Source organism: Ochotona princeps, chromosome 5 (assembly GCF_030435755.1).
Source record: "Ochotona princeps isolate mOchPri1 chromosome 5, mOchPri1.hap1, whole genome shotgun sequence".
NCBI lineage: Eukaryota > Metazoa > Chordata > Mammalia > Lagomorpha > Ochotonidae > Ochotona > Ochotona princeps.
This window is the reverse complement of record NC_080836.1, coordinates 25759327-25772654: the sequence shown is the minus strand read 5'-3', so window position 1 is coordinate 25772654 and position 13328 is coordinate 25759327. Positions and strand designations below refer to the sequence as shown.

Genomic DNA, 13328 nt, shown 5'->3' with positions numbered 1-13328 from the left:
TGGTGATTGAAGCTGAAAATATGGTTAGCTGCTTTTCCTCTTCTTTGAAGATCTTCTTCCTAGTCATTTTTGACAGGCTTTCTTACCCACCCAGATACGTGTGTTAACGTGAAAAATGTTAATATTCCAATATCTGAATGAATGAAGAGATAAAACTATTGGCCAAGAAATGAGATGGGAAAAGTTTTGTGGAGGAATTTAAAGTAGAGTGGGTAGGATAAAATTATTTTCAAACATTTTCCCCAGGAAGTTGATGAATTCCCATTTGGAGCTTATCCTAATGAGTAGAAAACTTTCTGCATTAACAGTAGCTGCCTTACACAAATGAGAGGTTTCAGTGCAGAGAACAGAATGCTGTTTTGTGAAGGTTCATAAATGGAGCTCAGCATGTAAAGTTAAAAAGAGCCTTATTTGCATATGTTGCTGTAAAGGCCTCTGAGCAGCTTGTGTTCTGTGACCATGATCAGTTTTCACAGTCTGCAGCAACATGTCTACACTTAGTACACTACCTGAAAGATCTTAGACCAGAGGTGTGAAGCCTGAGAGCAGAAGCATCCTGGCAGCCAATCAAAGTAGCAATTCCAAGGAGCCGCACTGTGCTCCCGGATTGAGAAGGCTCATCTTTTTACACTGTAACGTGTAAGTGCTGCCTTGTCCCATTTTGATAAGCATCATTGAGATCTTTAGAGTAATTCTTTTTCTTTATCTGTGAAACTCCAGTGCCTTTAGGATAAACAACAAATGTCTTAGTTTTGAAACTCAAAAGGTTGCTGTTTGGCAGTGAGATTTTGTGCACTGCGTAGTCTTTTGTGTTTGCCTAGACGTGTTTGCAAAAGTATCCTTACTTTTCAAATTAGTTTAAAAACATTGTTGTTTCTCTGTGCATGTCACAAGTCTGTAACATAAGGAGGGGATGACGAAATTATATTATAAGGGCATATTCTGGTCTTTATTTACTTTCCCGGGAAATGTAGACAAAGAGAAACATATCATCCATTTGCTGGTTGACTCTAAAAAATGTCTTCTGAATCAATTGGGATGAACTAGTGGATGGAAAACCTCACTCACTCCCTGTTTGTACCTCTTTCAAATGAATAAAATCATTTTAAAATATTGATGAAATACATATAAAATTTTTAATAGGTCTAGCTCCTAGAAATGAGAAAAGTCAGTTTTGATATTTACAATTCTTCAGATTTTGGTAGGCAATTGAGGATTCCTAGACAAAATGCATTTAACATTCTTGCATTAAAACCACATGATAGGATCATGAAGATAAGTGTTTCCTATTCTGAAATGGAAGCACCAGGGAAGAGAAAATCCTGTTATACCATTTGACCTATTCATAAGAATATACTTAGGCAAACAACAACGAATTGTAGATGAAGAAATTTATTTAATTTATTAGCATTTCAAATTCTAATTACTACAAGGCCAGTTTATTTAAGAACTACAAAAGAGAACATGAGGATTCTTGTATACAATATTTACAGATATGAAAGCAAAATATCTAACCAAAAATAATGAGTTTTGAACACAATTAAAATGGCAATGAGGGATAGCTAGTCATCTAATAATTTAAGATCCCAGTTAGAGGGCTCAGCGGCATGGCCTAGCTGTCAAAGTCCTCGCCTTGAAAGCCCCGGGATCCCATATGGGCGCCGGTTCTAATCCCGGCAGCTCCACTTCCCATCCAGCTCCCTGCTTGTGGCCTGGGAAAGCAGGAGAGGACGGCCCAAGGCTTTGGGACCCTGCACCCGCATGGGAGACCTGGAAGAGGTTCCGGGTTCCCGGCTTCGGATTGGCTCAACTCCAACCGTTGCAGCTGCTTGGGGAGTGAACCATCGGATGGAAAATCTTCCTCTCTGTCTCTCCTCTCTGTATATCTGACTTTGTAATAAAAATAAATAAATCTTTAAAAAAAAAAGATTCCAGTTAGAATATTTTTGCCTCATATAAGTATATTTGGGTTTATTACACAGCACCAGCAAATATGATGGCTCTTGTAACTGGTTTCCTGCCTCCTACAAGGGAGGCCTGAACTGAGTTGAGACTTTTACCAAATTTTGGCCTGATCCAGCTTGCTGTGACAAGCGTTTGGACAATGGCTAGGGGATGGGAGCTTTCATTCTCTTTCCCCATCTTTCCCTCTCTCTTGCTCTCATCTCAGATGAAAATAAGTAAAATTTAAAATTAGAAAAATCGTTTTCTTGTTCTTTAATTTCCTTTAACTGAGTAGAGAAGCATGAGTATAGATAAAAACTGTCAGATGAGCATACTAATAGAGAATAAAATAGAATCTTAAAGAGTAAGTCTTATGTTAGTCTACACTCTACACTCTCCAACTCCCATGTTAAAATTTGTTTTATCATTACATATGTCTTAGTTCAATCTTTAAGGCGTCCTGCTGTTCTTCAGTTTGAATCTGCTACTGAGTATTTTAACAATCTGAACTGACTTATCTAGGTTTTTCTACTTTCTCTCAAAGAACTAGCAGCAAAGTTTCCTCCTTTTCAGTATTCAAGCTAGTGGTTTTCCTAGAGGAAAATGAGTGAGCCAAAAGTCCCTTTGGTTGCTGATTTCATTTTACTATGGTTGTGAATGTGATAAATACACCTGTCTCTGGGGAGTGAAACTGCTAGCTTCAGGGATTACAAATGTGACTGTAACTGCCTCCATTTCAATGAGTTATTATTCTCTGAATCTGTTCTGCTTATAGTGAGGTAGGTGGCACAGAGCTTGTTTGTAGCTCTATTTAGAAATAAGTAAATAAAATGGCATCAATGTGTGTGAAAAAAAAATGATCTTTCTGAAGGCCTATCCTTTATCCTTTTACTGCTTTGTTTCTGTTAATATTTAGAATACCACAGATTAAAGAAAAAATGAATACTCATAATTTGTGATATTTATTATTTCATGGATGTGCCATAAAGAAGATCTCCTGGAATTAATATGAGTATTCTGGAAATTCAAACTATCAGGCCTCCCAGAGATAGTGCTGACAAGCTTAGTTACTTAAGATAATGCCCTGGGAATTAGAGAATTACATTTTGACAGTCCAGTTCATTTTACTTATGAGTACTTTTTCACATACCCAAGAATCTTTACCTGTGTTTCTTACTGTCCTTGGGGCATTCATTTAAAAAGTGCTTTACTTATTAATTCTTTAAGAAGAGTGTATTTTTTTCTTCCTGCTTTACCCTAAAATTACACCAGTCAGTAGGACATTAAAGTAAGTGGATATCAGTTTTAAAATGAAATTTTATATTTAGATTCTTTCATTTTTTCTGCTATAATTGTTGAGTGTCTATAAATTGCGATTGTTTCAAGTATTTCACTTTTGTGCTCTGTCAAAAGTGAAATCCCCATGACGAGGCCTTTGGGAGCATACAGGTATACAGAAGGCCTAATAGAACATGCCGTCACTTCTAATCTAGTCCTTCGTATTCTGGTAAACTTTCTTCTAGGAAAAAATGGTAGGTGGTGACTGATTTCCTCAGGGATTCCTTTATATATTTTAGGGAATGATCTGTTTTTTTCCCCCTTTTATGTATACCATTATCTATCATCACCAAGGAAATTATGAGCTACTATACTCAGGAGGGGGAAATTCAAACATGAACAGAAGTTTCATTGGTAGTATTTGGGATATCAAACATATTCTCTGAGATCTTGAAAATCATGACTAAGGTTGGAAATAAGCTGTTTGCCATTTATTCCTGTTTGGGTTTTACTACCTGTGAAGGGCATATGTCAGTAATAGGATGACTTATGGACATTTATTAGGAGTCTGTGTATATTATGCTTCTGAATCACTCAATTCTCTGGAGTCATGAAACTAAATCGAGTATAAGTTTGTGGTCAGTTGTTTGTCGGGTGTTTCTTAAGTGCAGGAGGAAATGAAACACTGGAACAATTTATCTCTACCTTTTGTCTGATCTTTGCTACTTTGTCAGTTATTTCCAACTGACCTCATGCTGAAGCAAGACTTGAATCTGAATGTGATGTTCTGTTTCTCCAGAGTAAACATCAACTGTTTAATGACTGAATAGACAAAAGTAAAATAAAATAACAGGTGAAGGAAATAGTCCTATTTTAGTATCTTTTCCTTTGTGTGTGTGTGTGCTTATCTACATATTTATGCATTTCTCCACTTGTTATATAACTTACGCTTCCTGCAAAGGTTTAAATATGATGTTGAGCCATCTGGAAGCTTATTGTCTTAACGAAGTTCGACCTTGCTTCTCTAATTGATGATTGAATGCTATCCTCTGATAGGGACACTATGAGGGCTTTTTCAAGTGATTAGTTACCATGAGAAAGAACATCTCTTTACAGTCATTCTATTTCTTCTGTGAACAATACCTTACCTTTTTCAGGTAGCCAAGTAATAGTAGGGCCCTAAATCTCTATCTCAGTACACTCTAACCTTCTTTCTGAAATTGTCATAGCTAATGATGTTGAAAACTGTCTTTAACATAATGTAATCTATGAAATGATGTAGGAAAAATTGTTTTGAAAATCTCAAATGCCGTGGTGTTCTAATATTAACCAGCCCATCTTTAATATGTAAGGTTTATCCTTCACTTGCCTCATAGATTCTCCCCTTAGTTATCTGTTTCTTACCATTTGTAAGACAATAGAAGAATCTTAACTATAATGCCTGTTTTCTACATCTTCTTTTGTGTCTCCCTTGCCTAAAATGGTTCTGGACGGTTGATATAAACTCCATGAACCTTTGTCAAATATTTATATAAATTTCAATGAAAAATGACTAGGCCAACAGTGCAAAATTGCACGGGTTCCTTTGTATTCTCACCTTGCCAAGATCTCCATTATTTATTCCAGCTTGAAACTTCTTCCTGGACCAAATGTGAAGTAAAGGATATGGAATAATTCTAAACGCATGAAAGTTTCTCTTACACATTGGTCATATAAATAAGTAAACAGTGCTAGCACTACAGAGTATTTTTTTTCAAAATCTGGAAATTAATCTAGATTATAGGTGGAATAATGAGTTATGAAAACTAACAAGAATTAAAAATATAGTAATTGAGTGTCTTGGAAAGTTATTCATAAGAAAATTATTTCCTGTCTATGCTTTTTGACTGAAGATGGAAAAATTAATAGTCCATGAATAAAAAATAAGAAACAGTCGTTTTGGCAGTTATTCTCTTTCAGAATAACCTCACAAATATTGAACCTTTCTTTTAAAATATGGTCTTCAATTTGAAAAAATAAAAAATACATTATGTCTATTGTGAATCTTGTAGGTGATAGAAATTTGCTCAGGATCTCTACACATCGCCTTCTTTAGGTACCTGATCATGGTGAACAGTCTAGGGGTTAATTTTCTTCATCTGAATGTTCCTATTTACAAAGTTCTGCTTTCAACAGAAACCAAAATGGGCTTAACATGAAACTATACTGAAATATTTCGCACTTCTGCAATTCACACACTATTTCATGATCTTGTTTCAATAAGTACACTATCAATTGCTGACCTACTGATAGAAACCTATTAAACCTGGTCAGAGCTAGAGTTGTTAATGGTGAAACTTTGATTACAATAGTAAACTTCTTTAACATCATTTTGTATCTAGGAATTGGTATTTAATCAGTAAGATTACTAAATGAGAAAGTTGGCTAGTTATTTTTGCTTCCTGGATGAGAACACTAAAACAAAGAAAGGTTAAGGATTTGATGGAACTGTGATTTTTAAATGAAATTAATTTTGCAAAAAAAGACAATACATGGTTGAAGACTAATTTTTGTAAACAATGGTAAATGCATTTGTATGCTAAATTCACTTCTGCAATTCACCATGATTTGATCTTCTGTGTTTAAAACAAAATGGTTTTAAAATTATATTTTGCATGATTTCTCATATTTTTGGCTTTTAAAAAATAAGTTTGATACACTGTATGCCTAAAGTTAGCACTTCTATTTCATATCCGTAACATGTCTAAATTTGTGTAATTTGATTTTTCAATAAATGGCATTCTGTTGTTCCGTGTTTAATATTAGAATGTGGTCTTAGGCTAACTTTTAATTTTCTAATTGCCATTTTTTTTTCTGTTTTTGTTGTTTATGTGAGATTCAGGAGAAAGATGGTTGGTAAATTTTGCTAGCTCTTTTGATATTGAAATGTGACATAGTAATTGAAAAAGAAAAAGTAAGTATTTAGATATTTCCATACCCAATTCTGTAAATTGTTTTAAGGAAGGGCATTTACAGCCCAAAAAGACCAGTTCAGAATCTATATTCAGACCCTTCCTTGAAGCTTAAGCAAATTACAACTTCTAAAGTTCTGTGAATCTCTAAATTGTTAGGAAATAAGAAGAGCCATTCACAACTTGGCAAAGTGTTGTGGGAATTAGCTAAAATAAAGATGTATAAAGTGCTAGCCCAAGTGCCTGGGAAATAGCTAGTGCTCAATAAAGTTAGTTATATTTTCAATTACAGTTGACCTTAAGGAACTGATATTTCTGGAAGTAGAATAAGAAGAAATGAAATGAAAGTCAATAGTAAAGTAAGACACAATTTACTGGGTAGGCATAATAAACAGCATGTTTTTTATTTAATCATTACATAACAGTTTAATCTTAGGTCCTGTTTATCCTCAGACTGATGTATTTTGCCATTTCATGTATATGCATGCATAAAGCATAAAATAGTGCATGAATGTTAAGTGGAATGCCATTAACTTTATTACTAAAGTTTGGGATAAATGAACTATATAGATAGAAATATGAGTAACATAGGGTGTTCATCCCAATAAAGTGATAATAAAATCTTTATTGCATCCCACATCATTACCTGCTTTATTTTGCTTATGTTGGATATAAAGAAAAAAGGTATTGCAGACTTTTCCTGCAGCTCCTAAAAGCCTGATTGATCATCATTTTGCACCTTACAGCTGATAATGTCAAATTCCTTAGGCTCCGGATGAAAGGACAAAATATAAAAACATAATGGAAAAATGTATTCTAATTTTATTTGCATGCTGTCCCCTGGGGCGGGGTAAATAAAGTAAGCCCTGTAGAATAAGAGGGGACATAAGCAACTCACAAAAACAAAGCCAGAAGACATGAAGAAGTGTCCTCATCTATTCTCCCAGCAGTGAGCTTCTGAATTTACAGTATCCACCCAGCATCGGTACATTTGGCCTGAAACTCAATGGCCTCTCACTGTACAAAACTAAGTAACAATTACTTAGGTGGGTTTAGTAGCAGACAGACATGGAAATCGTTTGGCAGCTCAGGACAACCAGCTTTTCTTAGTTTAAAAAAAAAGATCTTGTTTCACTCTGATCCATTACTTGTTTAATGTAAACAAACTGTTCATTTTAAATGTTTAAATACTTTGCCATCTTCTACATTTGTGTTTTAATCACTAATATTATGAATACAATCTATGTTATATCTATAATGATAGGTTTTATTTTAAAAAGTACAGTGGTTATTGTAAGGTTAAGACACTCTACTCTCAGTAACTCTTTACTTCATCAGTCACAGAAATGTACTTCTCCTTTGTGGCTTTTGAATGCTACAGATTGTTGGATGGCACTAGTTTCGTGTTGCTCCCCACTTAATGAAATTCTCCCTCTTTTCCTTCAGTTTATATTACTTGGTGTATAATTGTGCACAATATATGTCATTGATCATTTATAATGCTGATAGTCTTTCTTTCAAAGGTATTCTGAATATCCCTATGCCACATATCCAACCTCTGGGGTCATAAAAGGGGAATTAACATGAATAAAATGATCACTGACAAGAATTTTCTTTTTCTCATGTTAATCTGTTGGATTCACTTACTGGTTTTTAAAATGCAGGCTATCCGTAATAAACTATTTCAACTTGGGGGCAGTGTTTTGGTGTAAGGATTCAACCCTCATTTCTGATTCTGGCATTCCATTTGGGCACTGGTTGCTCATTTTATGGCCTGTTGTTATTTATTCCCATCTGTTTTCCTTTATTGCTTGTTTTTATGTCAAAGATGTATTTCCTTTACATTGGCTTTTTTTAAATATGTATTTTATTTTTATTGGAAAGTCAGACTTACACAGAGGAGAGACAGAGAGAAAGATCTTCTGTATGTTGGTCACTCCCAAAGTGGCTGCAATGGCCAGAGCTGAACTGATCCAAACCCAGGAGTCAAGAGCTTCTTTTGGGTTTCCAACATGGGTGCAGGGTCCCAAGGCCTTGGGACATCCTCTACAGCTTTCCCAGTCCACAAGCAGGAAGCTAGTTGGAAAGTGGAGAAGCTGGGGCAGGAACTTGTGCCCATATGAGAATCTGGCGAATGCAAGGTGAGGATTTAGCCATTAGGCTATTGCTCTGGGTCCTACACTGTTTTCTTTGAATTGTCTTCCAAGGATGTGGGTCATACTTTTTTTCTCTCTCTACTTCCTTATAGAAATTCTTCCATTGCTGTAGCTAACTCATATTTCCAAAACCCCAATGCTGCTCTCTCAAAATCTGCATTTACAGATCAATAAACAATTGCTTGAACCACAACTTGTTTACAATTTAGATATTAATGTAACTGTTGGCATTTACAGTGAAGCTTGGGGTGTCCATGTGCTGTAGCAGAATACTCAGTTTAAAGTATTGGATCCATTTCCAATGCAAGCTTCCTGGTGATGCATATTTTAGGAGACAGCTGGTAATAACTCAGATACTTCTTGCCATCATGTTGGAGACCAGGTTAAGATGCTTTCTCCTGGGTCCGGCGTGGTGGCCTAGCTGTCAAAGTCCTTGCCTTGAATGTGCCCTGGGATCCCATATGAGTGCCGGTTCTAATCCCGGCAGCCTAGCTTCCCATCCAGCTCCCTGCTTGTGGCCTGGGAAAGGAGTCGAGGACAGCCCAAAGCTTTGGGACCCTGCACCCGCATGGGTGATCCAGAAGAGGTTCCGGGATCCTGGCTTTGGATTGGCTCAGCTCTGGCAGTTGTGGCTCACTTGGGGAGTGAATCATGGGACGGAAGATCTTCCTCTCTGTCTCTCCTCTCTGTATATCTGACTTTGTAATAAAAAAATAAATAAATAAATCTTTAAAAATATATATATGCTTTCTCCTGATTTCAGCATGACACAGTCCAGAGTATTCCAACCATTTGGAAACTGACCAAGCAGCTAGAAGATAGATCAACTGATATATCCATTCATTCATCCTCTGTCTATGGCTTTCAAATAAGATGACAATGAATAAATGAATAATTTTGAAAGACAGTTAAACTCAGTTAACTGCCCTTTCTCCCATTCCTATTAATGGCACTAGTTTTATTAGGTTTCGAACTATGAGCTAATAACCAGGTTTATTTTACTTTCTTCTGTTGCCTCTACTTCATCTCTAGTTCTTTTCACTCTGGTTTCAGTGTCTTTCGTATTCCTTTTCCAAGTACAATTTTCACTTTGAAAATCACCTTTCTGGTTATCTCACATTATTTTATCATCATAGCTCCATAAGTGATCTTACTATCCAAATTATTTCCCCCAAGTTCAGCTTGCTTCTAGTTAAAATGTTCTGTAGTGTATTTCTAGGGCTATAATTTTCTTACTGAAATATCCCAATGGTGTCCAGTATTTTACAGGTTTGTCTACAGAATGAAGTCCAATCGCATTTCCCTGAATTAAAGATATCAGAATATTTGATACAAATTCTCATTATGACCAATTTGTCAGCATCGTTACAAATCTAAACTTAAAATTAATGACCGTTCTTTAAGCATTCCTTGTTTTATTGACTTCTGGCCAGTTGTACCATTTCTTCTGCCTCTCTGCTATTGTCTTGACTATAATATAAAGCTGTGTGGAAATTGGCCAGTTATCGTTACAGTACACAAAAACAGACATCAGATTTACTGAGTAGTCAGATAAATGGTCTTTTTTGAAAAAGGAAGAATTTGCAGAGGATTAGTGGTGGGAAATAATTGTGATTTAATTAGAATCACAAAGAAAGATTAGGTTTAGCAGATTAGTCTAGATGAGTTTGTTAGTTGAATAAGATGATAACTATTGAGGATAGAAATCAAACCACCTGGGTCAGTTCCAGAAACCCTTTTACAAGTAGCCCAGATATTGTGGTAAATTTCTCAGGAGAAAGGTGGCTCTTAGCCTGTGACAAGTTTCATTTGGCATTTTATTCACAAATCCCTTCCTTGGATCCCCTCAGTCCAATTACCTTGAATTGAGTTCCCAACCTCTATTATACATCATTTTTTTCTCTTTTATATTGCATATCACTTTTGACCTGGCGTTAAAAGTATTTTATGTAGAACATATCTCCTAGATTAAATTATAAAGTCCAGCATAGGTTTGGAGCTTCACTTTAAACATATTATAACCTCATTTCTGGACAGTGTACTCCTTATTGCACAATATCAGGCACCAGTAAATGTCCATTAAGTGAATGTATATGTAAAACATAGAAGAAAAAGTATCTTCTATTGGCAAGTACTTAATATAATAAAGAGAACTTTAAAAGTGGTTATCGTTGTAAAGTTATTTTAAAAAAAGAGTAGATTTTTAAGAATTTACTTAAGGACCAGCATTGTGTTGTAGTTTGTTAATCATTGCTTGTAATGCTGGCATCCATATGCCTCACATATACTCACACCCCAACTTTTTCCTTTAAAAAAAAGTCATTATCACCTAAATCACACATTGAAAGGACAGCGGACGTACTGTGGCAATTGAAAAAAGCTTACAAACTGCAATTGCAGTTGGACATTAATTTACATCAAGTTTCAATGAAGACTTCAAGCTTTTCTGAATTAGTATATGTGTTCCAGGAACTAAAGATGGCCAGGCCAATATAAAAAGGTGAAGTAGGTATTGCAGAAGGACAATGAATAAGGGTATTGCCACAGACAGGATGCTCAAATTGCTAGGATTCACATCTTAGCAGCCTTTCTGCCTCGAGGCATAAGTTGTCCTAGTTTGCTAGATAAACTTTTAATTTAATTTTGAACAGAGATAAAACAGTGCTTGAAGATAAGATAGGCCCAGGATTTTCTTTTTAAATGCAAATCTATTTGAGAAACAATTTGGGATTCATAGTTCAAGTTCTGATTTATGTAATTTCAATGTTAATACTTAATATGGAGCTTGATTTCAGGATCATGATGACATGTAACATTTAAACCTATAGTGTAATAGCTATTTGATGTCAATCATTAAGATTTTCATTTATTGTATGTCATGGTTTGTGGTGTTAGAAATATTTACAAGTATTTTAAAAAGGCAATGTACTTTCTCATTACCAAATAGCATCCTGCTTTTAAACTACAAATTAGATCAGTTAATTTATTGTTACGTTAATCAGTTGGAATTGCTTTTTTTTCCTTATCAGTAACAGGACAGAGACAAAGCAGTAGATATGCACATTTGAAAGCACCATAATGAACTCTTCAAGTTTCAGTATTGATTATGTAAAAAGTATAAGCTGTTTCAGCATTTGACTTGAACATGACTTAATCTTTAGTACTTCAAGATCTTTAAATGATGGTTTTTATACAAAAACAGCAATTGGGACCCAGCATGGTAGCCTAACGGCTGAAGTCCTCACCTTGCACACATCAGAATCCCATATGGATGCTGGTTCTAATCCCGGCAGTCCTACTTCCCATCATGCTCCCTGTCTGTGGACTGGGAAAGCAGTCGAGGATGGCCCAGAGCCTTGGGACCCCGCACCTCATGGGAGACCTGGAAGAGGTTCCTGGATCCCGGCTTCGGATTGTCGCAGTACCAGCCGTTGCGGCTCACTTGGGGAGTGAATGATCAGATGGAAGATCTTCCTCTCTGTATATCTGACTTTCCAATAAAAATGAATAATCTAAAAAAAACAACCCTCCAAACCTTGTTTTTTTTAAGGAATGCATCATTCCTTTAATGACCACAATTTTACTAGAATCATGTTGATTATAGCAGAAGAAAAAATCTTCTCCTTGATTCTCTCTTTTAAAGAACAGTCTGTCATCAGTGTAATAAAACAATAATCCATTGTCGGTGTGCTAAAATATAAACAGACTTTCATCTGGACTTTTGGTTGAAGTTCCCCTATAATCCAGGGATTGTAGCTAGCTAAGTGAGCCAGAGAAGGGATAAGATGAATTATTACATAAATTCCCTTTGGAAGTAGAATAAAATGCAGTGTCTATAAAATGTATACTCTGCTTGAGTGTAGTAGAAAACTCAGAAGCCTAGTAAATTGGAAAAGCAATCCAGAGGCTTAGCCATTTAAGTACTAATGCAGAGATAAGATTGCTTTTAAAAAGTGTCACACCCTTTCCCCAATGTACTTTTGTTTATTTCCTTTTCAGGTCGCCTTGGGGAAAGGAAAATGAAGTTAATGTTCCTTTGACATAAGTGCGCTATAATGTTGGATACATTACATATCTCAAAGTGAATGGAATAGTTAGGTAGCTAATTTAGTATAACATGAATGGTTTTAGTGCAGCTCCGGTGTTTTTCTTAGACATTCTTTTGTCTGTTTGCATGTCTCAGGTGTCAAAAAGAGTGAACAGCAATGCTCAGTGCAGTTAAGTCGTTGGTACAGAAGGGATGACAGCCTGAATCTAAAGCTCTCTTTAGGGTTCAAAGTTTGGACCACTGGACATTTGTTAAGTTCTCTGGTCTTCTGCATATTTAAATGTAAGATAAGGTACTTAGACTAAACTGCCTTGTTTCTATCATGGAGTTTCCATTTTCATAATGTCTAGCATAGCAATAAAAATTAATGTTGTGTGATGTTACATGGATAAGTAGGACAATTTATTATTTAAATTAAACCCTTAGGAAGAAGGTTAGCACAACTGTGCCCCAATTTCCAATTATTTTATCATCTTCATAATCATTAAAAATTATTATTTACTCTGTACCTGCAGTACATTGTGCTGAGAATCATAATTCTATTTTTCTTTAGAACCAACTTACTTAGACCCTAAAATAATTCACTTCCAAATATGTAGAACCCCAATTAATATTTACTTTAAGATCATACAGAAAATACTTTTAAAAAATAATCATATGTCTAAGTAAAGTGAGATCACTTCCAGTGAGATTACTTCCAGAAAGTAAACAGGGAACTGACATCAACAAGAGACAGAATTTACCCTGGTATAAAGTAATATGATTATTTCCTAATTTTATGGACTTTTGACCTATGTGATCTTAAAAGTATCAGAAATAGCCAGAACCCATTAGCACGTGAATTTATCTAAAATTAATTTTAGTTACTTTATTTTTTATTTATATTTTTATGACACCTCATTTTAGTCCCTGATATCCTAGGATAAATTATTTTTTTCATTCAAGTGTTCA

At 35.3% G+C, this 13328-nt stretch overlaps 1 protein-coding gene across 1 annotated transcript in view; it reads left to right on the top strand.

The window, feature by feature from the left end:
• Positions 1–13328, top strand: part of LRP1B (LDL receptor related protein 1B) — a 1366825-nt gene that overhangs the window by 210208 nt on the left and 1143289 nt on the right. The window lies entirely within an intron of this gene.